At 43.5% G+C, this 25,006-nt stretch overlaps 1 protein-coding gene across 1 annotated transcript in view; it reads left to right on the top strand.

Moving 5' to 3' along the window:
- The first annotated feature begins 1,188 nt into the window (after nt 1–1,188).
- The window catches only part of LOC124802817 (TNF receptor-associated factor 6-like), a 110,581-nt gene continuing 86,763 nt past the window's right edge, over nt 1,189–25,006 (top strand). Inside the window, exon 1 of the mRNA XM_047263822.1 lies at nt 1,189–1,325. The gene's annotated coding sequence lies outside the window, so the exon portion shown is untranslated. The remainder of the gene's footprint in view (nt 1,326–25,006) is intronic.

The following is a 25,006-nucleotide window of genomic DNA, read 5'->3' as shown; positions in this document are numbered from 1 at the left end:
AAACGGATTCGAAAGCCGTGGGTAAATCTAAAAATATGGAATCAATTTGACATCCCCTGTCGATAGTACTCATTGCTTCGTGAGAATAAAGAGCTATTTGTGTTTCAGAAGAACGATATATTCTGAATCGGTGTTGGCTGTGTCTGAATAAATCATTTAGTTCGATATGATTCATAATATATAAGAAACTATGAGCCTATCAGGCTGATAGTTTTTTATATATTAGATTATCGCGATTGCTGACTGGACTGCAATGTTGAAGGTACTAAAATAATTCATAATGTTCGAGCTCAGTATATGTTCCAAAATCTTACTGCAAATCGACGTTAGTGATACGGGTCTTTAATTCATCGGATTACTCCTGTTTACTTTTTTGGGTACTGGTGTGACTTGTGCAACATTCCAGCCTTTGGGTACAGATCTTTGTACGAGCGGGAAGTTGTATACGATTGCTATGTACGGAGCTATTGTATGAGCGTACTCTGAAAGGAACCTGACTGGTACGCAATCTGCGATGGAAGTGTTGTCTTTCTTAAGTGTTTCAAGCTGTTTCACTACACCGAGGGTATCTACTTCTAAATTACTCGTGTCGGTAGTCGCTCTCGATTCGAGTACTGGAGTATTTGCTTCGTCTTCTACTGTGAAGGAATTTCGGAAAAGAGTGTTTAGTAATTCTGCTTTAGTGGCGCTGCCGTCAACAACAGCACCGTCGTTGTCGCGCAGTGAAGGTACGGATCGGGTTTAACGCTGCGCGAGTATCCCGATGAAGTCGCATAGAAATGTCGAAAGTTATCCGTGTTGACACCTGAGCCGACTCTTCGTTGTCACGCTTTTATCGTCGTGCCCAGTTTGGACTGTGTCAGAGAGCGGCCTCAGGCAGGTGTCCCTCTGTTAGACTTGGCGTCGGCTTGGCGGCGCCGAGACGCACTGGCGGGGGACGCTGACTGGGCTGCCTGCACGAGCCTCGGCTGGCGTGCTTGTGTGTGTGTGTGTGTGTGTGTGTGTGTGTCGGGTGAGCAGCTGGCGGCCGCGGTGCCAGAATTAGCCCCTGGAGAGGCGCGCCGCGCTGCCGGAAGTCCGCTCCGTTTATTTGGGGCCCGGCGTGGCTGGAGCAGAGCAGAGCCGGTAGTCGGCGATGGCCGCGGGCCGGCTGCTGGTGGTGGCGAGCGCGCTGGCCGCGGCGGCGGCTGTGGTGGGCGGCGCGCCCGCCCCGGGGCCGGCAGGCACGGAGACGCAGCACGCCATCTGCGTGGTGACCAGCGAGGGCGCCGTCGCCACGGCCAGGGCCACTATCACGCGCGCCATCAACACCTCCTGCAGCGCCGGTGAGTGCTGCGCGGCGCGCGAGAAACCGGCGGGGTTCCACAAGGCGACTCCGCGGAAACCGCGAGGCGTACACAGACACCGGTGAACAGACCAGTTCCGAGAGTTTCGATTCGCGAGGCAATTTCTCTGAGCCCTTTACAAACGATTACTACGCGTGCTCCACCTTCTCTAGTGACGATTCGATCCGCCCCCTTCCTTTGCGCCGGTCTCTCGGAATGTGTCGTAGCACTCGTGGCTTCTTTTCTCCATTGCAGCTTTTACCCGGTACTCGGTAGAAAATCGCCGAACTGGCTCAGTGGATTCACATTTAGTAAATTCGAAGACACGCGTTCTGTTCCGCTGTGCGCTACATTCCGGTACATTCCGGTACATCTGTCACGTAGTGCTCCGCGCGTGTGCCGCGGTGCGTTTACGAATCGAAACTTGCCGACTATCTACTGACCTGTGTCATTTTTCTTTGTCTCGTAGTTTTCGTGCAGCGGTCTTCTGAAACTCTGTAGGTGCTCCACATAACCCTGCACGTCAGTAGGAATAAAAAAGAGGTGACACTTGCAGTCTTCGAAGAGTTTGCGGCTGGAGGTACCGTGGACTCGTGACGGTATTTTCTAGGAGAGGCATTTGAGTGCTGATGGGAATGAAGAGGATGTGATGAGAGAAACGACGGGTCACAAGTACTGGGAATGGTCGAGAGGCGGGGTGTAGATCCTAGGGCCGCAGTTATAGAGGAAAAGGGTGGGCTGCAGCCTTTATTTGGAACAGAAAAAATAGGGTAGGCCATAGTTGGGAGGACAGCCGGACATCACACAGTCTGGGACAGGAAAGTGTGTCTGTGTGAAAATCTTATAGGACCTAACTGCTAAGGTCATCAATCCCTAGGCTTACACACTACTTAACCTAAATTATCCTAAGGACAAACACACCCACCCATGCCCGAGGAAGGACTCGAACCTCCGCCGGGACCAGCCGCACAGTCCATGACTGCAGCGCCTGAGACCGCTCGGCTAATCCCGCGCGGCTCAGGAAAGTGGTGAGAATTACTCCAGGAAGGACACAGGGTGTACAGAGACATAAAAGAGGGCAGGACACGGTGACGGAGGCTCGGTGCCAGTTCCCGAGTGTAGGGGACACGGTGGAGCGTTGTGAGTCTACTTTGCGCGATACGCCAGGTAGGGAAAGGTACACTGGGTGTTTCGGAACGTCTGCGAACTTTTATTGGCTGGTACAGGAGTAGGGAGGGGAAGAGCACACTGACGCAGAAAGTCAGATGGAGTGCGTGGTATTCCAGTATTAGTGGGGAGTGTTTAACTCGAGAGGGGTGGAGGTCTGTGCAACATCTGCGTATGTGCGGGCAGTGCAGGTCCCGGTCTCACAGCTGTGGATGATTGTTGAGCGAGAAACGAGTCGATATTATATCATTTCTAAGTTTACAGTGGAATTGCTCAGCACGTCATATCGTATTTGGGGCGATATGAAGTGAGAAAATCGTGTAAAATTAACATTAAGACTTCAGATTTGTTGGAAGGGCTGTGGGTAAATTCAAAAGATCTGTAAAGGAATCCACATGCAAATGGCTAATGTGATCAATCCTAGAGTATTAATCTAATGTTCACGGCCCTTATCAAATAGTCGCAACAGATATAGAACACATTCAAAGACACGCTGTTATGACTGTAACAACTTAGCAAGTTCCATAACAAACGGTAACAGAAATGCTCTAGAAACTTAAACGGGAATCCTGAGAAGAAAGACTAAGTAGTTATCTCAAAATCCTGTTTGAATAAATTCAGAGAATCTGTGTTCGGGAAAGACCGTGGGACCAAAATGCTACCTTCGATGTTTGAGGGGGTGCTGAAGGAAAGACCGTGGGACCAAAATGCTGCCTTCGGTGTTTGAGGGCGTGCTGAAAACTAATGCCTCCGAATTTTTTATTCTGTTCTCAATATCAGTGGAAGTATTATATGTCATGCGTATCTCTTGACCAACTTTGCCGCTTCGCTGACCCAGGTTGCAACCTTCTGCTGCTGGGGTCTCCGAACTGTGGTGCATAACATGGCAGTGTGTAACGGAACTGTGATGGTGCGTGAGAAAGAGCGTGCTGTGTTCGAGTTTCGAACCACAGAAACTGTGCCTCCAATTGAAAGCCATAGAAGAGCAAAAGCTGCGTACGGTGATGCGTGCATCGACATCAGCAACGTGCGAAACTGGGCTGTTCGTGTTCGTAATGATGGTAAAGCTGGTGCTGACCTCAAAGCATTTAACAGAGCTCGGAGTGGACGACCACATACACTATGTGACCAAAAGTATCCGGACACCAACAAAAACACACGTTTTTTATATTAGGTGCATTGTGCTGCCACCTACTGCCAGACACTCCATATCAGCAACCTCAGTAGTCATCAGACATCGTGAGAGAGCAGAATGGGGCACTCTGCGGAACTCACGGACTTCGAATGTGGTCGGGTGTCACTTGTGTCATATGTCCTTATGTGAGATTTCCGCACTCCTAAACATCCCTAGGTCCACTGTTTCCGCTGTGATAGTGAAGTGACACGTACAGCACAAAAGCATACAGGCCGAACTCGTCTGTTGACTGACAGAGACCACCGACAATTGAAAAGGGTCGTAATGTGTAATAGGCAGACATCTATCCAGACCATCACACAGGAATTCCAAACTGCATCAGGATCCACTGCAAGTACTAGGACAGTTAGGCGGGAGGTGAGAAAACTTTCATTTCATGGTCAAGGGGCTGCTCATAAGCCACACACCACACTAGTAAATACCAAACAACGGCTCATTTGATGTAAGGAGCGTAAACATTGGACGATAGAACAGTGGAAAAACGTTGTGTGGAGTGACGAATCACGGTACACAATCTGGTTATACGGTGGCAGGGCGTGGGAATGACGAATGACCGGTGAACGTCATCTGCCAGCGTGTGTAGTGCCAACACTAAAATTCGGAGGCGGCAGTGTTATGGAGCGGCCGTGCTTTTCATGGAGGGAGCTTGCACCCCTTGTTGTTTTGCGCCGCACTATCACAGCACATGCCTACATTGGTTTTTTAAGCACTTTCTTGCTTCCCACTGTTGAAAAGCAATTTGGGGATGGCGAGTTCATCTTTCAACGCAATCGAGCACCTGTTCATAGTGCACGGGCTGTGGTGGAGTGGTTACACGACAATAACATCCCTGTAATGGTCTGCACAGAGTCCTCACCTGAACACCTTTGGTCCTTTTTGGAACGCCGACTTCGTGCCAGGCCTCACAGACTGCCATCGATACCTCTCCTCAGTGCAGCACTCCGTGAAGAATGGGCTGCCATTCCCCAAGAAACCTTCCAGCACCTGACTGAACGTATGCCTGCGAGAGTGGAAGCTGCCATCAAGGCTAAGGGTGGGCCAACACCACGTTGAATTCCAGCATTACCGATGGAGGGCACCACGAACTTGTAAGTCATTTTCAGCCAGGTGTCCCGCTACTTTTGATCACATAGTGTATGTCAACCAACGAGGTTCATTGGAACAGAGAAAAACATTTGATGACACGGACCCAGCTCTCAGTTAAGTGTGGCATTTCATGAGAGCATGTACAGGCCACCATTTCAGAAATCTGGCACGGAAAACTGGGTGCAATGTGAGTGCCTCGAATGCTCACTCCTGATGTGAAACGGAGGAGGTTGGACATCTGTCAGCAATTTCTTTTGAATTTTGAACATGGTGGTGATGGATCCATAAACAATATTGTGAAAGGATCACCGACGCCAAAAAAGTTCAATACCATGTCATCAGCACACAAACCCATGCCCACAGTGTTATGTGATGTTCAAGATGTGGTACATCTGGAATTACTGCCTAAAGGCACAAGACTCAACCATAAACTCTACAAGGTACTGCGAGACCTTCAGAAAACTGTAAGCATGAACTGTAAGAGTTCATCCACTCATGGGGCACCTTCTCCTTCAGAATAACAGTGCCAGACCACACACAAGCACAGCGTCATCTGTAACTAACTGACGCCTCGGGTTCACTATCATCGATCATCTTCCACACAGTCCTGACCTGGCCCCATCTGATTTTTATCTGTTTCCAAAACTCAAAAGAACACTGCCGAGCACTTCACTTAGATAGCGATGAAGTTGTGGAAGAGGAGAAGAGGTTGTGGCTCTGTCAACAAAGTCAGACGTTCTACAGTGACAGTATCAACAAACTGGTCTCTCGTCGGGAGAAATGTGTTGGTCGTCAGGTTGGCTCCACTGAGAAATGGTGTGAAGAGTAATGACGCAGGTTGTTAATAAAGTTTGTTTTATTTAAAAAAGCTTTAAGAGTTTTCTCATTAAAAATATGGAGATATTACTTTTCAGCATGTCTTCATATATCTCGCATGGGGAAGTTATTTTTCCCTCGTTCGATATGCATGTAGAATAGAAAAGGAAATCGATAGTTTTGTACAAAGTACCCTGTGACACGTACTCGTGCCTTGTGGAGTATGTATGTAGATGTAATCCCCATACTTGTCTAGTTTATAGTTTCTCTTTTGCATAGTTAGTACCAGTAAAGCACAACCAATCCTGATTCTTTAATGAATTGAACTCCTATGTATAAAACAACATCGAATGTTTGAGTACTTTATAAAAGAACTGATTCGTCAAAAATTTGGCGTTAAAATGCACAACTTCCACGGTTAAAGATGAAAGACCCTAATCAAGTGTGAAACACCGAGAAGAAGTGGGTGTATGTCAGTGTCACTTTGTACACATACATATATACCGTCAGTGGTTATGTAAATGATCAGAGCTGCAATTCCCTGTAACATGTAGAACGGCGCCACATTGCATTAGTTGTGTTACCGAGCCTGGTAAGGTGTGTCATGGCCGTCGATAGTGTCAGATGTTGAGTGATCAGTGTGAAGAAAGCAGGGGTCAATTAAGGCTTTTTCAGACTCTCTAAGGAGCTGATAACGCCATCCGACACTATTACGCAGCATCTCTGTGTTCGGGATTACGAAAGCGTCCGATTCCACCCGTCTGCTTTGACCCATTCCGTCACCAATATGGCGGGAACGACCATTCTCAACGTCTCCAATTTGGCGCCTATGACGTCATTACATAAACATGACAATAAAAACGAAAATACATATAAAACCAACAAACACATCTCCCCCCAAAAATATAATCAAACTAACAGGACCAGCGCGGGAAATTGGGGTTTTTTGGGTGGAGACAAACTAAATACAAACACATACAGACACACACCACGATCCCAAACCACACAAAATGACGACATAAAAACACCACAAAATCCCAAAATTCCGCTACGCTTACAATATCAACAGGAGTCGGCCACTTCCCTTCACCTATGTAGCTCAACCGAAATTATCGGTACCACAAAATAAAAACCAACTCACCAAAAATTATAATCACACCGCAACTATCGACACCATAAAACCAACACCTAAAACAACAAAAATTGGAATCGGACACATCCCTTGACCTATATAGGTCAACAGCAACTCACGATACCAAAACACATAGCTACGACGACAAATTGGAATAGCTCACCTATATAGCACAAATACAACTGATGCTACAAAAAAAAAAATTGAAATATTAAAGACACATAAATGAACCACAAGTGCCAATAACAAAACATCAACCACCAACACAAGCAGTAAATAGCACCGACCCAACAACACATGAAAACCCCACCGAACATCACAACGCGCGAAAAACAGATCCAAAAAAACGACTACTCATCACATAAAAGTTCCAATGCTACACACTAGGTCAGCCACCCCAATCACACACACACACACACAAACACACACAAACAAAAAACAAAAAAACAAAAAACACAACCAAAACAAACCCCCAACTCACATATTCTGCTTGCATGCGCCGCATTTCACTGTCTCCGCCACAAGCCCAAAAAGTTGCAGAAACTTAATGATGGACAACATGTCATCTCCCATTTCAGCCTGCAGACACGCACTATTAAACTTAGAAGTCATATCCATACCTAACAAAAGAAGCCACGAATTGAATTAAACGACTTTCCCTGCGACAAACGGCAAACCAATAACCTCAAACGACACCACAGTAACATAAACAAAGTTGAAACTTAATTCTTAACTCACTGAAACTAATTTCCGTTCTTCTATAACAGTCACAACTGAAAAATGCACACTGCAAGCACCGACATCCAAATGAATCCAGTACACTGCATAACACGTGGACCATTCACACACCACCAGAGGACACTACCAACCGCAACAAGATGACATCTAAAAACACAACACACTCACAAACTAAGCTCCGTGCTGTCGTGACGTCGTACACCACAACACCCTTACGTCACGGGTCAAAGCTGACGGGTGGGATTGAAAGCCTCCGTTGACGCCTTCATTGTGGGCCTCCATTTGGATGGCTGCTCTAATTTCTGTGTGACATTCAACTGTGACAGTGGCTCAGTGTCGTAGCACACGGGAGCGTGATGGCATGCCTACTTGCCGTCAAGTTCCAGTTGACCACACCTGAACACCACAAAAGGGATCACCGTATCGTGCATCGAGCACATTGTAACCCCTTCACGTCAGCACTTGCTTTCCAAGAACAAATAATGGGCTCTCTGCAGCACTCTGTGACATTCCTCACCATTGGTCGGAGACTAGCAGTAACTGGATTAAGAAATTACCATTCCATACTGTTAGCACCGCAAGACAAATGTCTGCTTTTGGACTGGCACCATGACTGGGAATTGTGGACAGCACACGAATGGTCTCATGTTGTTTTCAACAATGAATCCCAGTTTTGCATTGCCCCGAATGACCCAGTTCAGCTAGTATTGCGGCAACCTGTGGAGAGATCCCATTCTCCCAATGTTTCGGAAAGGCGCAGTGGTGTGTCTCCTGACATTGTGGTGTGGGGAGCCTTCTGGTATGATTTCAGGTCACTAGTATTGACTGAGTGAGCTCTGATGTCACAACGGTACACCACAGACACCTTGCATCCTCAAGTGTTACCTTTGATGTGACAGTACCATTTTTCGACAGGACAATGCTAGTCTACACGCGGCATGTGTCTCTACGAACTGTATGACTTATGTTGAGGTAATCCTGTAGCCAGCAAGATCACCAATAGAACATGCTGTGGTGACACATATCAACCCAGTAGAGTGATGTGTAACAGCACATCTCTCTAGCTGGTGAATGATCATCACGATGGGTGAAACCTTTTTTTGGTAAAGTTGTTCCCAAACTTTCTGAGTTAGTAGCCATGGGTACAATTAGATATTATCTAGTACCCCCGGCCCCCTCCCCTCCGCCCATGGTCACCAAAATTTGCATCTAACTAAACTTTAGAATAAAAGAGATTTTTATTTGAACACTTCCATTTTTAAAATAATGAAAGATACATGACATTTAGTTCTTGTAGGTAGTTTTTTTTTTAATCAAGAGCTAATGATTCAATGGATGATTGGTACCGCTTATTTCCAGTAACATTTTTTCATAGAATGATGAGGCAGTTCTCAGTGGACCACGATGCTAGATACAACTGCTTTCCCGGGAAGAAAACTGACTGTCCACACTTGTTCCAAAACACACTCCCTCTGCACCACTTCTCTCTCTAATGACACTCACTTCACATGACACATACAGCACCCCCATTTAAAATCGATCAAATTAAAATGTGTGCACTATACTTAGGTCTGCTTTTTGTAAATTACTTGATTGTTGGACTCCATGCTTCTGAACTGGCAGAAATTGGAGGACTTCAGCTGCTTTATGTCTGACCACTGCCACTACTACTACCTCTACTACTACTACTACTACAGATACTGCTACTGCTACTAATAATAATAATAATAATAATAACACAGTGTAGGCCCTACAGCTGTGTAGCAGAGCGGGTATGAGCACAGGTAAACATCAGCTAACAAATCATTTCTGGTGAGCAAGCTTCCTAAAACACCGTGACAGGAATCAAGAGATGCTGCAGGATCTTGGTAGCCCTCATTTGTGTTATCAGTATGGGCTTGTGATATGACAATGCCATAACCATTTACTGTTTAACAATAGCATAGCTATGAGCATTCAGTTCAACCAACCTCCCATATGTGTTAGGCAAATGGACTAGATCATGACATAACTTGATTCTGATCACGTCACATAAAATTGGTGGGAGACTCAGCCAATGGGAGTGTAGTAACATGGTAGGAAACCCAATGGACCAATAAGATTCAATATCCTCCTCCTCCCTCTTATCATCCTACAGAACTAGCTAGGCTGTGTATAAGCCTCTTCCTTCAATGTCTGAGCATCATGCGGAGAGATTTGGTTTGTTGTAAACAACAGTTATCTAATGAAAGGGTTTGGAAATAAAAACAGTGATATTACAGATTAACTTTATGGTTTACTACAAATAATTTTGTTTCTGCAATGTATTTTTATAATTATTTGTTGCTGTTTGTCAACAATTTTTAACAATTATTGACAATGCTATTTGTTATACACACAGTTTTTTATACAATAATTGTATATCTTTATGACTAAAGGGTACAAGATCATAAGAACTATGTATCCCATTATCTGTCTATTTACATTTTTCATTCTTATTCCTTTCTTCACTTAATATAGACAGTATTTACATTTTCTCTCAATATCTAGAATATTTACATTTACGCAATCGTTTCTGTTCATTTCTTTTCTTATACAGAATATATACATGCAACTATGACACTCGGCCATCCACCTATTCTACACATACTCATACTCACATGTAGACATCAACTATTTACAAATAAATACACAGCCACAAACTTAATCACCTCAATGAATAGTGGGAGCACTGGACAATGCCGATCCCATCCCCATAGATGAACCATTTTTCACAAAGGGACAGCCCCGCTTTCTGCGGTAGTGCACTATGTACCTCATGGCCTCTTCATGGGAAGATTATCTAGCACAATACATGTGGAGCTGCACCAACACCCTCAAGGAGTCACACCTTGCACATTTCAAATGTGAGAGCTTGTGAACTCACACGATCCACGTCCTGCACATATGTGGCACGTGTAAATCACCACAATCTGCGAACCGTTCACCTCATCTTTCATCATGTTGATAGCCTTCCCGTTTTCAGGTGTTACGCCAAAAGGATTGTCGGCTATGTACCCAGATGTGTTGAATGTTTCCAGATTGTACCTAATTACTTTATATGGATCACAGCATTTCACCCAGAAGATGAAACTGTTTGCATCCATAAAAAGTAACTTAAGAACGGAGAAGTTTGGTTTCGCAAACTCGTAGTAAAAGCAATACATGTAGAGTTTGGGGAGGTTCACGACATGCACTGGTGTCCAAAATTAAAACAACAAACCATTATTTCCCTGTCCTGTACCTAATTCATGATATATATAAAAACAAAGATGAGGTGACTTACCGAACGAAAGTGCTGGCAGGTCGATAGACACACAAACAAACACAAACATACACACAAAATTCAAGCTTTCGCAACAAACTGTTGCCTCATCAGGAAAGAGGGAAGGGGAGGGGAAGACGAAAGGAAGTGGGTTTTAAGGGAGAGGGTAAGGAGTCATTCCAATCCCGGGAGCGGAAAGACTTACCTTAGGGGGAAAAAAGGACAGGTATACACTCGCACACACGCACATATCCATCCACACATACAGACACAAGCAGACATATATTATATGACGAAAGGAAGTGGGTTTTAAGGGAGAGGGTAAGGAGTCATTCCAATCCCGGGAGCGGAAAGACTTACCTTAGGGGGAAAAAAGGACAGGTATACACTCGCACACACGCACATATCCATCCACACATACAGACACAAGCAGACATATATTATATGACGAAAGGAAGTGGGTTTTAAGGGAGAGGGTAAGGAGTCATTCCAATCCCGGGAGCGGAAAGACTTACCTTAGGGGGAAAAAAGGACAGGTATACACTCGCACACACGCACATATCCATCCACACATACAGACACAAGCAGACATATATTATATGTCTGCTTGTGTCTGTATGTGTGGATGAATATGTGCGTGTGTGCGAGTGTATACCTGTCCTTTTTTCCCCCTAAGGTAAGTCTTTCCGCTCCCGGGATTGGAATGACTCCTTACCCTCTCCCTTAAAACCCACTTCCTTTCGTCTTCCCCTCCCCTTCCCTCTTTCCTGATGAGGCAACAGTTTGTTGCGAAAGCTTGAATTTTGTGTGTATGTTTGTGTTTGTTTGTGTGTCTATCGACCTGCCAGCGCTTTCGTTCGGTAAGTCACCTCATCTTTGTTTTTATATATAATTTTTCCCACGTGGAATGTTTCCTTCTATTATACTAATTCATGATATAATCACACAAACCACCAGAAGCCCATGCGATCTTGTTCTGCATGGAAGATGGCATTCCGGTCAACAGATAACCGTGCCAGTGATGACATCAGAGCTCCTATGAAACAAGGTAGTGTTTGCTGGGTAGTCCCACAACAATCGCCATGTACACAGTCACAGAAGGTGCAGTATGGCACAGAGAAAATGCCTACCAGACTCTCTGTGGTAGAGTGCCTTAGAAAGAACGGAAGCAGGACAGTCGCAACAAACTGATGGGGCCCGATGGCTTAGTGTGAATTGTTCTGTTGTTTCTCAGATGCGGCAACAGTTTATAGAGACCAAAACTGTATACTGAAAACTAGGCCAGGGCCTACCACATGTGACTTCAGAAGAGAGGACTGTAATTTGGCCGTAAGGGTACAACAGTACCACCTTAGTGCCATGTGCCATGTGAGCTCGCAGCATCCACTGGACATGTTATATTGATACAAATGGTGTGCAGAAGGCTTCGGCAGAGTGGCCTTTATTGTCAGAGATCTGCTGTATGTCTGCTGCCTCTGATGCATCTTCATAGAAGGGAACACCCAGAGTGGAATCATCAACATGACACGTGGGCAGTCAAACAGTGGACCAATGTTGTTTTCACAGACAAGTCCCAATTAAGTCTGGAGATTGATTCTTGACGGATTCACATCTGGAGGGAATGTGGAACATGATTTCGGGAACCAAGCATTGTGAAAAGAGACTGATATTGAGGAGGATCCGTAATAGTGTCGGCAGGGATTATATTTACCTGGAACATTGCTGGAGGTTTCTGTGGTGTAGAATATAACACGGTTTGATCCCCAGCATTATCAACAGCTTAGGAACGGAATCATTTCGTGGAACTAGATGCTACACACATAGTGTCAAATTGCTGTGCGTGTAATGCAAGTTGGTGGGATTCATGAAACTGTACAGGTAAATTAGCAGGGTTTAACTGCTGTCAGGTATCATGACGAGATCTCAGGACCTCATCTGCAGTTGTTGTGAGGTGCTGTGGGCCCAAACATCGTATTGATGGCTGATAATGTTTGACCTTATAGTGCACAGGTGGTTGATGTCTTCTTGGAAATTGAAGACATTACATGCATGACGTGGCCTGCTCACTCTTCCGATTTGAATCCCGTAGAACATGTTCGGGATGCATTAGGCGGATAGCTTGCATCTTGGCACTATCTACTGACCACTCTCCAAGACTGTGGGCAGCGCTGCAGAAAGAATGGGCGTTATTGCTTCGACATGAAACGGATGACGTCATTCACAGGACACCCCTTCATTGTGGGGCCTGTATTGCTGCCAGAGGGGGCCACATTCCGTATTCAGCATATTAACCAGTTGTTAGAATGTGTGTGCAAATCCGTTAAGTTAGAAAGAGAAGAACATTTCTGTCTACTGTTATGCATGTTGCAGTTGTTTACATTCTGAATTCTCTGCATTGTTTCTACTTTGCTATCAGCGGTTTACACTGTTTTGTGGCAAAACCAAAACAACATTGCCAAATTTCTGTTTGTTGCTTTAATTTTGGACACCAGTGTACATACCGACACAGGCAGGTTTCATGAACTGTACTGACATATTGGCCATCTTCGCAGTGACTAGACCTTCATTGAAGATTGTGGACCATTTGAAACTAGGCGTGATGATGTAATCTCTTGCAGCATAATGCCCATCCTACTGGTAAACTAAATGAGTTTCACAGCTGTCTCTAAATTATTCCATGATTTTTCCGGAAACTGAATTGTTCATTAATTTGTAAACTTTTTTTTCAAAATCACACATTGTGTGAGCCTTACTTTAGTGTTTAAATCAATGTACTCCTTCAAGCAGCAATGCTCCTTAAAGAAGATGCCACAGGTGTTACTAAGAGGTTCCATCACCAACTTGGGACATTGCTGGAGGTTTCCGTAGTGTAGAATATAATGCAGTTTGATCCCCAGCGTTATCAACAGCTTAGGAATGGAATCATTTCATGGAACTAGATGCTACACACATAGCGGCAAAGTGCCGTGCGTGTAATGCAAGTGGGTGGGGTGTTCCAGCTCTACCTCCAGGACATATCCTTCACTAGCATCTGCAACCACACCATGGATCTTGATTTTGCCTTTGGCCATCCATCAGAACCCTCTATATGGTAGACTTTGTTGCATGGCTGGTGGGTAGATGTTGTTGACATCCAAGTAAAGGATATAATTTAAATCCTCAGGTGACCTGTACTTACACTCAATCACACACAGATTTTTGCTTTAGCATACCTCTACACACACTGGCAAAGTTCATCACAAATACTGCATTTGAAGAACAGACTGTCAACATTGGTACCAGTTCCATGCTGACTAAGGTGACCATATTTTCTATACTCAAATTTGGGACTTAACATATTTCCTAGGCCCAAATCCGGGACACATTAAAAATTTTGCACAATAGGCTGTATTTATTTATTTATTTATTATATGGGAAGAAGGTTTCAATTAAATGTAATAAATACAAAATATCAATCAAATTTGTTACAAAGAAAAGCACATTTACATTTTATTAATACCTTCTAAGATGAATGAGTGTGATCAGGGCAGGGACAATTTGTCGTACCCTATTGTCAAACAACTAAAACTAATAATAAAATATACCGATACAGGTGAAATGAATGACAAATTGGGTCATGATTGTTAATTTTGGGACAAACAGGCATCCCAAATTACCTTTGAAAAAATTTGGGACAGACACACAAAAATCGGGACTGTCGCGAAAAAAACGGGACGGATCGTCACCTTAATGCTGACACACATTTTTCTTAACATTTTGTCCTACAAAATCCCTGTCATAGTGTAACATAAAGCAGATCCAGATAGCATGTGCCCATATATATTCTCCAGAACCTCTCAAAATTGTCTGCGAGGTGTACAGCTGTGTTCGTGAGTAAACTTGCATGTTACCCTAAACCAGGGATGCCAAACGCAAAGATTCCCCGCATGCCTATACTCTGCATCCGTAATGGCAGTGCCTGTTAGTGTACTGGAGAATGCAGTTATGTTCGGCAATGTGATTTTGTGATCCCTCTACTGAATTCAGGTATTCCTACAGGAAGATTCCCTTCTTTGTCACAAGCTGAAACATTGCATGGATTAGATATGTAGCTCTTGATGACATACATGTCCTTCTGACACATCATCTCAGCAAGTTTCTGAAGAAATACATGCACAGGCAGGATGCAGAGAGTTACTTTTGGCATGAATTTCTTAGAAAAAGAAGCATAATTTTCAATAGCATCAGGAATGACACTAATTTTATCATCCTTCAGACTGAAGTCACCAAGCACTGAACGACAAAGTGGTAATCAAATTGTAAAAGAAAATGGGTGTCTGCCATGCCAGTTGCTATTTTACACAAATTGCATGTGATGAGAGGTGCACTGTTGAAATTCTCTGTTAGATGACAGTGGTCTCTACACAGAGTTTAAAATTCTTTGTATAATGGCAGCCCAAAAATATAATACACAACTGCTTCTCATACAAGGCATCATTCTCCTGTGAGTTGGTCATGGGGATGTTGTTGCGATACAGCCCACTAATTTCTAATGTAGGTTTTTCAAGCTCAGTGAAAACCATCTTGCAGAGCTACCCAGATGTATGACTCAAATTTCTTGAGATATGAATCATACAAGCATACAACCTGATACAATGCTGCATATGGTATGTGCCGTTCTCTGGGGATTGTATGGAAGGCAGAGAGGTCACTTTCACTATGCACCACATGAGTTACGAAGCGCTTGCAGTCTGCATAAACAATGAAGGAACACCACTGCTGGTGATAGACATTCTTAAACTGTATGGTATTTTTATCCTCAGTGAGATTTCCGGTTCCTGGCTCAAGTAAATTATGAAATGTCTTTCTAGATACAATTCCTGATAAATGAGATGAGACATTTATGAAAAAAATACCTTGGACATTGTTTTATACTCAATTGTCCCCAAAAGAGCCAGTACCCTCAGATTAGACCAATGTTGTTATGGGACTTACTTTGTGATCTACAACAAAGTAGGCAGGGGTTGTGCTGCTGTTGCTAGGTGCAAATAGATGTAAAAGCAACATCTGATGCCATGTAGGTTCATGTCAATTGTGAGACAGTACAGGGTGCAGCTGGGTTGCCACATTGATGTTGGTACCAGAGCCAGCAGTGGCGGTGTCTGTGGTCAAAGGAAACACATCGCTGGCGAACCAGGTGGGGAGGTGCAGCTCCTGGTGCAGGCCCTGCCCACACAAAGCTTACATCTCATTTGAAGAACAAGAAAAATCACTAAGTATCACGCCAATTCTTTACAAAAAATATATGTATGCAGGCATATATAGTATTTTACTTAGTTTCTAAATTAACAGCATCCGAATAAGTCACATCATATTTGCAGCGATGTCTTATAATATTACAGGGTGGTGCAGGGAAACGGGAAATTTTGAAATAACGTCATTTCTATGAATAAATTCATAAAACTAGTAATTTATTAACGAAAGTGAATGCATTCAGTATGCCATTATTCAGTATGTCTTTATAATCAAAATGTCCAAAAGTGTCTCTTTACTTTTTAAAGATGACATTGGAAGGATGTGCTCTCATTCGGCATTCACACTCTAACAGCCTGTTATGAAAACTCTGGAATGCGCGGTGTAGCAAATCTTGGGGAATGGCAGTGATTTCATTATCAATGTTCTCCTTCAGTTCATGGATTGTTGCAGGACGTGTACGGTACACCTTGCCTTTAAGATATCCCCACAGGAAGAAGTCGCACACACTAAGATCAGGGGATCTCGCAGGCCATGCAATGTCACCATTACGTGAAATAATGCATCTTCCAAACAATTGACGAACTGCTGCCATTGATTGTCGAACAGTGTGTGACGCGGCTCCGTCCTGCTGAAACCACGTGTTTTCGACGTTAAGATTAAGCTCGTACAGTCTCGGTCTAAAGAATGTTTGAAGCATTTCAACATATTGAGCGGGTGTTACTGTCACTGCACTACCATCCTCACATTCAAAAAAATAAGGGCCGATAACACCATGACATGATACAGCACACCATATTGTGACCTTGGCGCTATGTAGTGGTCACTGGTGAAACTCACAAGGATTGTCCTGTGCCCAATAACAAAAACTCTGTTTGTTCACGAATCCATTCAGGTGGAAATGGGCTTCGTCTGATATCCATAAGTTGCCAAGGAAATTCGCGTCCTCGTTGATTTTAGCCAATATCTGGCTACTAAACTCCATACGTGATGCTGGGTCTCGTTCATGTAAGTGTTGCACAATCTGCAACTTATGGGCACGGAAGTCTAATTCGTGCAGCATTCTTTGTAAGCTTCGTCGCTTAATCCCTAGCAAAGATGCATGCTGTCGAACGGAGCAGCGAGGACTTGTCTCGATTGCAGCTCTAGCAGCTGCAATGTTCTCTGGGGTACGTACCATTGGAATGCCACCTGGAGGTTTCTTTTTCAAGGCAGATCCTGTTTCTTCAAAATTATGCACCCACATTGTAATTGCATGTGCAGATGGGACACGTCCATCACGTCCAAGCTGGTAATGCTGTCGAAATGTTCTCTGCGCATCAGTCGCACTATCACCATTTTTGTAAAACGCTCTCACAGCTACTGCACGTTCCGCACCAGTCCAATTCTCCATGATTACTAAATGGCAATGCGTTCACATCAATTGTGCAAAGTTTCGAACATCTGCCGGTGCTACAGTGCTGCCAACTGTAACGTTCAAAATTTCCCATTCCCCTGCACCACCCTGTATATCCTACGAATTCATCGCAATATTATCGTTGAGTGGGTCGAGAAACAAAGGTCCATGTTAAACCTGAGATGATCCAGGGCACAGCTGCATTGGCAAATGAGCTGGTATCATCAGCCCATACCATGCTGATGATGTTGGCAAACCAGACTGTGGTAGTATTTGTAGGTGCAGCGAATACATTGTAGACAAACTGGCCTGGGGCCATGAATGCAACATCACCTTGTCAGGTTGTGGAGTAGTTGTCGCACGCGGATCTTCAAGTGTGCTCACATCCATCATGTCTGAAACAAGAGAAGAAGAAGACAAAGAAGAAATTAATCATCAGAATGCAGCTATAGCAAATACACACCTGCAAAGAAAAAAAAATTAAATACATGCCTACTGGAGTCAAATCAAAGTCCTATTGGTGCTGTTGATGTTTCTACTAGCAAGTCTCAGGCAGGAATGACTTCTTGCACATTCCTTTGCTTATTTCAACCACTGGGAAATGAGTATTCATGTCTTTGGTCACATGGTTTTAGGCATTGCTTGCTGCTGTGTGTAGGCACCAGTATCTCACACTTCTCCTGCCAATGTTTTTAAATATAATATTATACTTCAGCACAAGTATATGTGCTAGCATATCACATGGGCTTCACTCTCACCATTCAAAGAGTAAGAAGAATTTGCTGATGCTTTGAGACACTGTGCAGACCACTACCAACACATTGGACACCACAGTCGAAGAAAAACATACACATTTTAGTTGTGCCCCTTTTTCAGGCATATGCCAGTGTGGATGCCATTGCTCAGAATCTGCCATGCACCTCTTCTACAATAATACAGAATTAATAGCAGTAATGGAAAGTAGTGAAAATAATTTTGTACTCTGCCATTCGTGGTTCATGAGAGTCTTGCAGACCATCCAGTAACACAGGGGGAGGGGGGTGTATCACACAGAGCCCACCTACAGCCTGGCAGACATTACCTTAAAATAGAGGAGCAAGGCTATATCGAGATGTTACTAGTCTCTGACATGTATTTTTTAAAATTATGATAAAAATGTGAATGTCTTCTGTAAATAGTATGGTGTGAGAAGAGTTTATAAATCATTCTGTGCTATTTTATATAAGCATGACATTACACAATCGATTTCCACATTTAATACTTAAAATTATAGATGGATGGGTAATACTGTGCATTAGAGTCTCGCACATCACTCCCCGTTTTCCTGATTGCCCATAATGGTAGTAACAATATAAGAGTAAGGACTCCAGCTGACAGTATTTTTGGTCATAACCTATAACTGTGGGTGTAATTACACTATTTGTGCGTGTGCATGTGTATGTGTGTGTGGCACTGTCTTTTCCATATTTTGATATTTTTTCATATTTACCGTATTTTTCCATATTGCATATGGAAATGTACAAATGTATATATGCTCTTATTACTTATATACATGGGTTGTTGTAGGGGGTAAATGTGTTGATGTTACTCTGTTGTAAACACACACATATAGCTCAGTTACACTATTTCATGTGCCGGCTTCCCCTACGGCTTCCCCAGTCCCTCCCCCAACTGAGCTGGATGCAGTAGTGGGGCAGGAGGTGGGCAGCACCAGTAGTGCCAGACCTACTGTGGGTGGATCCATTTCTGCACACTACCCCAGATCATATGAGAGTGGATCAATACCAAACATTGTTCAGGAATTACTGCTCAAATGGATCTATGCCAACTGTTATTCTTGAGTCTGTGCAGGTGGGTCCACCCTGGACAATAGACCTGGACTTTGACCAGATGGATTCACTTTTTGGACACTGCTCCGTATCATACAGGTATGTGGGTGGATCCACACCGAACAATATCCAACAATCATTTACGTAGATGGGTCAATTCGTACCATTGGCCCTGAGTTTGCGCAGGTGGATCCACCTCAAACATTAGCCCAGGATGTAGTGCATGGTGGATCCACACCTCATAATATTCCTGTATATAACGCACAGTGGATCCACCATTAGCAATATCTCACACCTAATACATTTGTGTCCACCTTTCGGATGTAATTCTGGACCCACTGCAGGATGTGGCTGCCACTGAAGACCTCCCACCACCATTGTGGAATGGCGGTATTGCTGCTTGATTATAAACCACATTCTCATATCGCAAACATTGTAAATCAAAAGTTATGTAAATTCAAGTGGGAGACACTTGAGCTCCCACCTTATAGTCCTGATCTATCCTCATGTGATTATTATGTCCTCAGTCCCTTAACAAAGGTCTTGAAAGGTCTACAATTCCTGTCAGACAAGGATGTCCAGGAGGCAGTTGCCGACTTTTACGTGCAGCAGGACATGGAGTTTTACCAAACAGGCATTGTCAACCTGGTGTGTCAGTGGATTAATTGACTCAATGCTCATGGTCATTTTGACTGACTAGCATAGTGTTTCTGGACTGTAGAGCCTTCAAACAGAAACTTCTTGATCACCCCTTATACGAGGGCGGTTCAGAAAGTAACCTCCGATTGGTCACAGTGCGGGTTGTGGGGGGAGTAGTGACACCATCTGTGCGTTCACGCACTCAACAGGTCAGTCGGCATCAAGCCGTGGTCGAGTGAACGTCGTACCTGCGCTAGTTTAGTTTTTGTGGCAGTTTGAAATGTGTGCTGCAATAGAAAACCCCGCCAAATGTGAAGTGCGTGCTGTCATAAGGTTTTTTACAGCCAAAGGATATTCTGCAGCAGCTATGCATCGTGAGCTTTGTGCCGTGTACGGACCAAGAGTTATGAGTGAAGGAGTTGTCCGTGAATGGGTACGTTTATTTAAAAGAGGACGAGAAAACGTTCATGATGAAGAGAGGAGTGGTAGACCATCATTGGTGACTGACGAACTCGTTCAGACAGTTGATGCAAAAGTTCGGGAAAATCGACGTTTCTCAATGTCGGAGTTGTCTACTGGTTTTCCACAGATTTCTAAGACTCTCTTGTATGAGATAGTGACAGCAAGATTGGGTTACCGTAAGTTCTGTGCACGATGGGTGCCCAAAATTCTTACCGACCACCACAAAACTCAAAGAATGGCCTCTGCATTAGACTTTCTGTCACTTTATGAGGACGAAGGAGAACCATTGTTAAACAGAATCGTGACCGGTGATGAAACCTGGATTAAGTACGTGAACCCTGAGACAAAAGAACAATCAAAGATGTGGGCACATTCAAATTCGCCTACCAAACCAAGAAAAGCCTCGCAAGATTTTTCTGCCAGAAAACTGATGGCTACGGTGTTTTGGGATGCCAAAGGGGTGTTGTTGGTTGAATTCATGGAACGTGGTACGACCATTAATCAAGACGTGTACTGTGAAACAATAAAAAAGTTACGACGGGCTATACAGAACAAACGCCGTGGTATGCTGACTTCCGGTATTGTTTTTTTGCACGATAACGCCCGTCCTCACTCTGCTCGCAGAACAACGGCCCTTCTTGAGTCCTTCAAGTGGGACGTTATGAACCATCCACCTTACAGCCCAGACCTGGCGTCAAGTGATTATCACCTCTTCATGCATTTGAAGAAATGGCTCGGGTCACAGCGGTTTGATGACCACGAAGAGCTCAAAGATGCGGTCACAGGCTGGCTCCAGGCACAAGCGGGTGACTTTTATGCAGAAGGAATTTCAAAGCTTGTGAAGAGATACGATAAGTGCCTCAATCGCTATGGAGACTATGTAGAAAAATAGTGCAAAGTTGTAGTTGTAAGATGTATATATTAAAATATTTTTATTTAACTTGGTGTATTTTTTTAAATCAACCGGAGGTTACTTTCTGAACGGCCCTCGTATTATTGTGGAAACTGAGAAGGCAGACACTGATTGATGCCTGATGCTTACATTGATAGCTCCCACACCATAAAATGGCTGCAAGAGGTCTGTTACTAAAATATGTGTCAGAGTCTATTCAATGCGTTCATCAGTGAATTCTTCTTAGTCTTTAAACAGTGGAAGTGAGGCCCATGTGGTAGGCCAGTGCATGCACATTTAATAACACTTAATAACACTGGAGAAGCAATGTGAAATATCGCTGCCTACGCAAAGACTCAAGCAGGCACTATCATGCCTAAAACCACGTGATGAGAGATATGAATACTAGTTTCCCACTGGTTAAAATAAGCAAGGGAAGTGGTTTTCAGTTATAATTGTGAGCTACTTCCAGTCTGAGAGTTTCTAGCAGAAACATCAACAGTGCTGACAGAATTAGCAGTGTTGAAAGACCATAATGGAAATGATGGTTCACCAGGGCCCAATAAGCTACCTCAATTTTACTCCAGTAATCCTATGGGTATGTATTTAAAATGATTTTTTTCCATGTTTGAATGGGCTTGTTATGGCTGCATCCTCATGATTAATTTATTTTTCTTCTTCTTCTTCAGTTGCAGTTGTGATGGATGTGTGTGCACTTGGAGATGTACCGACAACAGCAGGTACTCTACAATCTGTCAAGATGGTGAGGTATTCATCACTCTAGGCTGGCTCACCTATGAAGTATTTGCCACACCTACGAAAACCACTACAGTCCAGTTCACCATCATCATCATCAACAAAGTATGGGCTGATGACATCAGCTCATTTCCAGTGCAGCTGTACTGTTGAGCATCTCACAGTCAACAAGGACCTTCCTTTCTAGACTCACTCGATGATCAAATTGTGATGGATCAGCAGGGTATGATATTACAATACATTTCTGCAAATAATGATGTGATGAGAGGCTCATGGACTTATTCAAATGCCACTGATTTAGGAGCTGAGTAAACTACTATAAATGCTTGCATATGTCTTTTTTGTTTCAATTATGCATGATATTTAGATTTTTTTCTTTCTTTGCAGATGAGATGGAGGCCATAAGCAGGCATGGGTTTGCGGCTGTATCTACTACTCCATAACCTGAACCAACTATGATGCACTCATGGCCTCAGCTGATTCAATGACAATGTATTTGCTGCCCCCACAGATTCCACTACCATCTGGCCCAAAAATTAAAAAAAAAAAATTGTCATCAACATGGTATGTGCAGTCGACATCAGCTCATTTCCGGACTTAGCCATGCCCTGGATTGTCTCACTATCTTCATGGTATCGGACATTGCTTCAGCACTGCTCTGACCTGGCAGCAGCAGCAGCAGCAGTACCCACCCCTGCCTACTCTGTTACTGATCATCAAGTAAGTCCCAGAGCCACATTGGACTACGCTCTGGTTGCTGCCTCTTTGGGGACAGGATGTCAAAAGCTCGCATTGATAACTTGAATGCGGACTAGCGACGTCCTGCAAGTCTGCTCGATTCCTGCCAAGGCAATTTGGAAAGTATGCTATCTTAAATTGTCAGTGACCCATGGCATCCTACTATCCAGTGCAACACAGCTCTATACTGTGAGCTCATTCTCCCTCTGAAAAAGAGCAGTTGTACTGGCTATGAGGAGAGCATAATACAAATTTGGGAGAGAACTGGTGTGATATTGTGGGGCTATTCAATTGCAGAGTGGTTCAGAGCTTTTGTCAAGAGTGTCATTCTCAGTCATTTCTCCAGCATTCAGGAAAGAGGATCAGGTAAGGCACTCAGTCATGTACTCCATCTTGATATACACTCACATGACTATGATCCACTTAATGGCGCCTAATTTCTTCCTTCTTCCATAAGATATTGCCACTAAACAATCATACATTAATGTCCAGAATCTTGATGTAAGGGATGTATATTGCTTCGCATGGTTGCTTCTGCCTAACGATAGAAATTACCTGAAAGATACCCAGTGCAGAAGTAAATATGAAACATCTGATGCCCATGAGCATTATAATTTATGAAACATCTGATGACCACAAGCATTATAATTTCAAAGGCATCTCATTCGTCCTAAAACTCCAGGACCTACCAATATTGAAGAGCCAAAACCCTGATTATTCAGTTTGTGTATACACACTGAATGTTAATAAGCCAAAATATGAAGACCATAAGTATACTATAGAACCAAAGAAGTTGAACATAAAGTAGTTGGGCCCCTCTAATTTTCAAAATTAGCCAGTCAGTGCTCCAAACATGTAGACTTGTTCCTATTCTCTGAGAGTAAGATGCAACACCGTGTGTGTATTAAATGCATGTACTCATACTTTTTGCCCAATGAGCAAGTAAAAATGTGCAAGGTATTTTTGTTATAGATGTCTAAACTCAATTACCAAGAGTGAGTGGCTAGGAAGGCACCTCATTGATTACTTGAGCCAGGAGTCAGTACATTTGGAAATGCTTACTGAGGATAACATCTTAAAATTTAGGAATGCTCACCACCAGGAGTGGTGTTCCTTCATTGTGTATGCAGACATCAAGTGCTTCATAACTCCTGTGGTGCACAGAGAAGGTGACTCCTCTGACTCCCATACTACCTTCACACAGTGGCGTGTACCGTATGCATCACTGTCTCAGAATCGACATGGACTACATGGACCGACACAGCATCGGATACCGCTTCGACATCACTCTGGACCTATCACCAGCAGCAGTAACTCTGCCCACTCTGTCATAGATCACCAAGTAAGTCCCACGGCCACACTGGAATAATCTGTTGTTACTAGCTCCTTGGGGGAAAGTTTGGGACAACTGAGTATAAAACAATGTCTGAGGTATTTTTGCCATAATGTCTCATCTCATTTAGCAAACGAAACTTTGTATTGAAACATGGCAAAAAATCCAAAGAGATTCTGGTCATATGTAAAGTATGCTAGCAGAAAGACACAATCAATGCCTTCTCTGTGCGAAAGCAATGGAAAGACTATCGATGACAGTGCTGCCAAAGCAGAGTTACTAAACACACCCTTCTGAAATTACTTTAGCACAGAAGACAAAGTAAATGTTCCAGAATTCGAATCAAGAACAATTGCCAATATGAGGAACTTAGAAGTAGATACCCTTGGAGCAGTGAAGCAACTTAAATCACTTAACAAAAGCAAGTCTTCAAGTCCAGACTGTATACCAATTACATTCCTTTCAGAGTATGCTGATGCAATAGCTCCATACTTAACAGCCATGTACAACTGCTTGCTCTAGAAAGATTTGTACCAAAAGACTGGAAAGATGCACAGTTTACACCAATATTCAAAAAAGGTAGTAGGAGTAACCCACTAAATTACAGGCCCATATCATTAACTTCAATATGTGGCAGGATTTTGGGACATATATTGTGCTCAATCATTATAAATTACCTAGAAGAGGACAGTCAATTGGCACACAGTCAACATGGTTTTAGGAAACATCATTCTTGTGAAACACAGTTAGCTCTTTACTCACATAAAATGTTGAATGCTATCAACAAGGGATTTCAAATTGATTCCGCATTTCTGGATTTCCAGAAGACTTTTGACACTGTACCTCACTAGTGGCTTGTAATCAGATTACACGCTTACAAAATATAGTCTGTTATATAACTGGATTCATTATTTCCTGTCAGAAGGTCACAGTTCATAGTAATTTATGGAAAGTCATCGAGGAAAACAGAAGTGAGTTCCAGTGTTC

The sequence above is a fragment of the Schistocerca piceifrons genome, chromosome 6, assembly GCF_021461385.2.
Source record: "Schistocerca piceifrons isolate TAMUIC-IGC-003096 chromosome 6, iqSchPice1.1, whole genome shotgun sequence".
In the NCBI taxonomy this organism is placed as follows: Eukaryota; Metazoa; Arthropoda; class Insecta; order Orthoptera; family Acrididae; genus Schistocerca; species Schistocerca piceifrons.
The sequence above is the reverse complement of the archived record's forward strand: the minus strand, read 5'-3'. Positions and strand labels throughout refer to the sequence as shown.